At 41.6% G+C, this 6,000-nt stretch overlaps 2 non-coding genes across 2 annotated transcripts; both read right to left on the bottom strand.

Moving 5' to 3' along the window:
* Nucleotides 1-2,739: 2,739 nt before the first annotated feature.
* LOC118794203 lies at nt 2,740-2,856 on the bottom strand. The gene has a single exon (XR_005005751.1). It is a non-coding gene; the product is annotated as a U5 spliceosomal RNA (small nuclear RNA).
* Nucleotides 2,857-4,653: 1,797 nt separating this feature from the next.
* Nucleotides 4,654-4,770, bottom strand: LOC118794197. Its single transcript, XR_005005750.1, has one exon. It is a non-coding gene; the product is annotated as a U5 spliceosomal RNA (small nuclear RNA).
* Between the last annotated feature and the right edge of the window lie 1,230 nt (nt 4,771-6,000).

Below are 6,000 nucleotides of genomic sequence, written 5' to 3'. Positions count from 1 at the left end.
GCCAAACCGTAAAATAATCCCTGAGAGAGCACAGAGAATGAATTACCATTTACAGCTGGCAAGTAAGCTTTCAGTACTCTCCTACAGAAAACAACGAAAAAAAAAATAGAACACATTCATACTCTGTCAAGACTAACGGTTATGTGCAGCAAAATGCTGAAATGAAAAAAAAGCAGTCCAAAGAGTTATTCTTGTTGTATCCAACCTGCAGGCTGGCTTATTAGGAGAACTGGGTCAGAGATACTCCTCATGGCATCAGTACAGGGAGCCTGTATCACACACAAGAGCACATCTTTGATTACAAACCAGGCAATGATTACAAGAAGTACAACATCAGTATAGGTACAGTTATTACACAGCAAGAAGGAGTTGCTGGTATTATTAGTCACATGAGAGCTTGTTTGGGGCAAAAAGAGAGGGCCTTCTTCTGCTCCTTTGCCCATTTGGTTAGACACGTCCCAGCTGAGCCACTGATGCACACAAGACTACAGAGCTGGGCATTCTGCTGAATCTGCTGTCTGCCTGTACTCTGATACATCATTCAAATTACATATAATTAGCCGCTAACTCTTCGGAGAGGAGGGGGAAAAAAAATGGACACTTCGGAGATGTGCAGAAACAGCACATTTGGATGGGATGACTCGACTACAGAGGACACTGTAATTGGTGCGCTGGACAAACTGCAGGTTCAGAATGGGAGTTTTCCAATAATAAACCCGGCTGACTTAAACGTGGTGCTTTAGGGCAGATCTTGTTACTAAGGGGTAAAAAAAATAAACTAAAAACTCTATAGGAACAGCTCTGGACCTGGTTCTTCCCCAAACGCAACCCTGCGCTTTAAGTGACTCAGACAAATCTTTACCATCAGTATTAGTATTTTCTCTACACTTTTGTACTGTTCTGCTTTTTCACTTTTTCTGGAATAGCCAATTACAGACATGTTAGCTTAATGTACTGTATCACCCCTGCTCTTGTGTAGAAATAATGCAACCCTCTGAAACACTCGCACGCAGCCCACAGCTATGTTTCACGCCAGAACCGGCAAACGCCCACCAGAAGACAGTGGCTCACAGGCACCTCCTATGCCACCCCAGGCCAAAGGACCCCACCCCACCCCTGTGGAACGCAGCCAATCACGTTACACTGCTGTGGAGTCCCGGTCGACGGTGGTGAATGACACTGCCCGGAACAAACGCCTTAAATGACCGATTTGCGCCAGAGCCCACGTCTCAGGCAAATTTAATTAACCAAACACCCCGAGCCTCATGGGGCACTGCTACACCACCGAGGCACTTCTCAGGGGAATGCCCACGGTTACTCTTTCCACAGACCATCCATGTGACTACTACACAGGTGCTTGCTGCGAGAAATTACACAAGCTCTCGCTGTAATGTTATTTCCAGTAAGACCTCATTTGTGCAAGCTTTCTGTGTATCTTGTGATCTGTATTTTTTTTTCCCTGCAGACAACTTGCTGGCAAGCTGGCAGCAAAAGAACTTCTCAAAGGGGCACAAAAGCCAAGCCCACCTTTGGCAAAGAAATTCTTGAAAAAGTACAGAGAAGTGAAATGAGACTAGTCACTGATACCAAACATAAATTGTGAAGAGGGACTCAAGAAACTAAATATGTAAAATATACAGATTTTACTCAACCACTTGATACTGGTTCACTTATGACATAATTTACAAAGAGGAAATGCTTTAATGGATCTCACAGTGCTGTTTTTGTTTTAAGACAAGCAAGTGCCGAAAACATATGGAGCAAGCAACATTTCCTGCCAGCCAATCTAACTTGAATGTGTTCCAATGATAATATTTCTAGATTATACTACAATGACTAAAAACCTTGGACAAGATGCTATTATAAAATCCTACTCTATTTTAGTGTGTGAAGAGGTATCGCCAAAGGGGAAACTGAATGGAATTTATTTGACTTATTACAAAAACTTCTACAGGATATCCTATCAAGGTGTAGGAGACATTTTTCACCCAGCCAAAACTAATTTTGAAAAACATGCTGAAACAGGAATACTCCCTCATACCCCTGAAAACACCCCAGCCAAACCTCTGTTTTTAGCCAAGACAAATCCCACCAAAATACAGGACAACAAAAAATTAATTTCCAAACGGAAAATCCCACAACAGGGTCCATCATGCTATTGCTATGGATTGCGGTTATACGCAGCCGCTCCAATTTAGGCAAAACGTTCTACAAACGGGAAGAGAAAACCCTCAGAGGACACAAGTCACGTAGAGTTAATCAAAACATCTCAAACGGTATGTATTTCCAAACAATAATAGAGATTACTGGGTAGTTCTTACAAACCGTAGCACAAGAAACCGCTTGCTGTATTTCCTAACAGTGCTGCCTCACATTCTGTGATAATGGTGTAATCACGCACTGATCCGGGATCAGTTATCCCCGCTGCCATTCAAACAGAAGGAAATGCCAGATCAGAACTTAAATGAACTGACAATAGGCTGCAGTCACTCATGGAGAGCTTTTATTATCACGCCACAAACAGCCACAAGAGACGTTTTACACCCCACACACAAAGGCAACGGTTCAGCGATACTCTACTGAGTTTATATTATGAAACAGGATCATTCCAAAAAATAAACATTACCAACGAAACTGCATACAGTACAGACACAGAAAAGCTAAAGAACCTGCCATAGAAACTATTTCTCTACCACCAATAACTTCCTCATAAACACTCTACTTTTTAACCAGGCAGAAAGCCCCGCCGTAAGGCAGGGCATCAAAAAATTAGTTGAAACTCATAAATGTTCCTCTCCACGGAAATCTTTAGTAAAAGGCGAAAGATTTATACGATCTGAAGAGAAACCAGAGTGTACTGACGTCTATGTGCAAATGCGGACAACCGCATCCAACGTGCTACCATTCTCGATCGCGGTTATGTGGAAGACGCTACGATCTCATATCAAAAGTGTGTCACAGAAAATAACAAAGAAAAAAACGGTCTCTCATGTGGTAAATATTTAAGTGGCATAATTTTTAATCGAAATATTACATTATATATGTGCAGATAATGACACGACAAAGCATGCTGGGTAGTTGCTGAAACTTGTAACACAACGCACTGCCATCTACTGTTAGCTCACGGTACGCGCAGCGTCGCCAAGCGCTGCTCCGGGACGGCTACCCCCATTGTGATCAATACTATTTTGTTCAAAACCTGAAGCAGCTTACCCAGACGGAGACACTATCCACAATATAAGCTGGACATTTCCAAATTGCGCGTTGTATATCGCCTGTGCCTGCGTTCAGTTTAAATTAGACATATACAAGGAAAGCCAATATAGCCTATTGCACTTCGCGAAAGGTTTTAAAAATACTGTACAGGCCTACGTTTTCATCATTCTATGCTCTTTGTAAGAAACAATAGCATAGCTAAGAAAAATAGCATAATATTACGCTAATTTCTATCGGACGGTCCAGTGTTTGCCGCTTAAGAAGAGATTCAGTGCAATGACAGTGCAGGATTCGTCCGTATATTTTCTGGGTTTCAACTCCATGCATTTCCTGGGAGGGTGACGAGACCGCAAAGTTGTTAGATTTGCAGTTTTACGCTCCTTTCCCCGAACTTAAGAGCTAAGTAACGTCTTGCCCGCAAAAGAGCGAGTAGCCTATGCTTGGAGTTGTGGAAACCCTTCTGGTAATTTCGGCTTCCGTTTCGTGTGTGAATGGACGGAGATCAAACGAACTCGGAAGGTTTGTTCACGCTATTTCAGCGGGGCAGCTAACTCGGCTGGGCAATAAAGTAAATCGAGTTCATTAAACGTGTTTGCATAACACAACCTTTATGTCAAGATTCCGCAATGCATCTACTGCCTAACGTCTTTTAATAAATGTTACCTTCATAAAACATTCAGAACGACACGAGACGGAACTGCAAACCAACTAAATGTTACACTCAACAGAAATATTTAGTGAGAAAAACTTAAAAAAAAAAAACAAGAATTGTACGATTTGAGAAGAGTGTACTGACTTCCAAACGAAACGGTTTGCTATCATGGATTGATAATACAGATAAATTCAAATTTCAGTCGTAAAAACAGCAATGTTAACAGGAAAATTACTCAGAGGACACAAATTTCAGCCACACAGAATTAATCAAAGCATCTTAACCTCTATGTGCTTATAAGATGACACAGAAAAGACACACTGGGTAGTTACAGCAAACTACAGTACAACGAACTGCCTAGGGGCTACAAAGCCGCATTCGGAAAAGGTGTCGCCACACACTGATCCAGGATCAGCTATCACCATCCCGACCATTGCAATTCTACTCAACATCTGAAGTAAATGCCAGGTCACCACTGACCCTACTAACCCACTGAGAACAAGAGGATACACCCATTCATGGAACGCTTTTATTGTGACGCCACAAACGGACAATAATAATAAGGAACACTAGAACAGGAGTGTGCTTACCACAACAGTAGTGGTAAACTAAAACCCTACATCTACGAAAACGGATTCTTCTAACACACATGTCAATCTGCATTACCAAAAACACGAACCCTTCAAACTTAACAAAACACAGTAATATAAGCCAAAACTCTTCAAACATCTCCTACTTAACACATCCAACAACAACGGCTCTAGTTTTTTTTTTACCAAATAAGAAGCCCCGCCGTAAGGCAGGGCATCAAAAAATTAGTTGAAACTCATAAATGTTCCTCTCCACGGAAATCTTTAGTAAAAGGCGAAAGATTTATACGATCTGAAGAGAAACCAGAGTGTACTGACTTCCACATGCAAATGCGGACAACCGCATCCAACGTGCTACCATTCTCGATCGCGGTCATTTCAGAAACACTGGAATCTCAGATATAAAGGGTGGAACAGGAGAAAAACTTTTTAAAAAGTAAACAAAGACAAACATTTCGGTCATAATGTTAATCAAAATGTTACAACGTAGATCCTATGTTTAATTAACGGCACGACAAAGCATGCTGGGTAGTTGCTGAAACTTGTAATACAACGCACTGCCATCTGTTGTTACAGTAGCCTACTTGCGTTTCTCCATACGCTGATCCAGGGTCAGCTATCCCCATCGTGATCGATACAATTTTGTTCAAGACGTGAAGCAACGTCTTGTCTGGAACCTGACCACAACAGAAGGCCACACACTTCCATGTTGCTCACTGTACTACAACCTACCGCCTATGCCTCGATGCTGAACATAAATTACACTACGAAATTATACTACATTTTAGCACAAAACTTCCGAATACTGACAAACACTAATTGTCTTTTCACTATTCTGTGCTGTGCTCCAAGGAGGAAAAGATACGATGGAATATTGAAGAGTAACATATAGTGAAGAGCATGTGCTGTCAAGTAAGAGTAACTTTACAGTATTTTCAAAGAGGAGGTCTAAAGTTTGCGGCAGGACAGATACATTGTAGCGACAGCGTAGGCTACCTCAGTTTAGTTTCAGCTCCTTAGAACTGCTCCATTTTTATAGTTTGCGTGGCCAGGTGTTTCAATATTTTGCACGCCTCCCCCCCGGAATCATTTTTGCGTGCTACATTCTACCTTTCTGGTAATGCCAGCTTCGGTGTCGTGTGCGCAGCGACACAGTGCGTTTAAAACGGAGCCGCTACGCTGCCTTTGCTGCTTTAGCTGAGTTACTTGCTGTTTTAAGAAATAGGTTTTTGGGCGGGGGAAATCATATTAATTCAAATAAAATGTTCGTAATATATAATGTGCCACATATGACGTCTTCATATCTTTTAAACAAGACCCATAGCCAAGAAACATGCAACTACCTGCAAACACTGCTAAACGTTGTTTCAGACGGTTGGGCTGCGTTTTACCAAAAAAGAAGGCCTAGCAATTAAGCTAGGCCACAAAAATTAGTTGATACTCATATAATTAGTAATATAGTTGAATGCATTTCATAGGACTGATAATTTGAGTGTCAAACATTTCAAGGAATTACATGACTTACGCTCCATTCACTATGAG

The sequence above is a fragment of the Megalops cyprinoides genome, chromosome 1 (assembly GCF_013368585.1).
Source record: "Megalops cyprinoides isolate fMegCyp1 chromosome 1, fMegCyp1.pri, whole genome shotgun sequence".
NCBI lineage: Eukaryota > Metazoa > Chordata > Actinopteri > Elopiformes > Megalopidae > Megalops > Megalops cyprinoides.
This window is presented reverse-complemented; position numbering and strand designations above follow the sequence as displayed.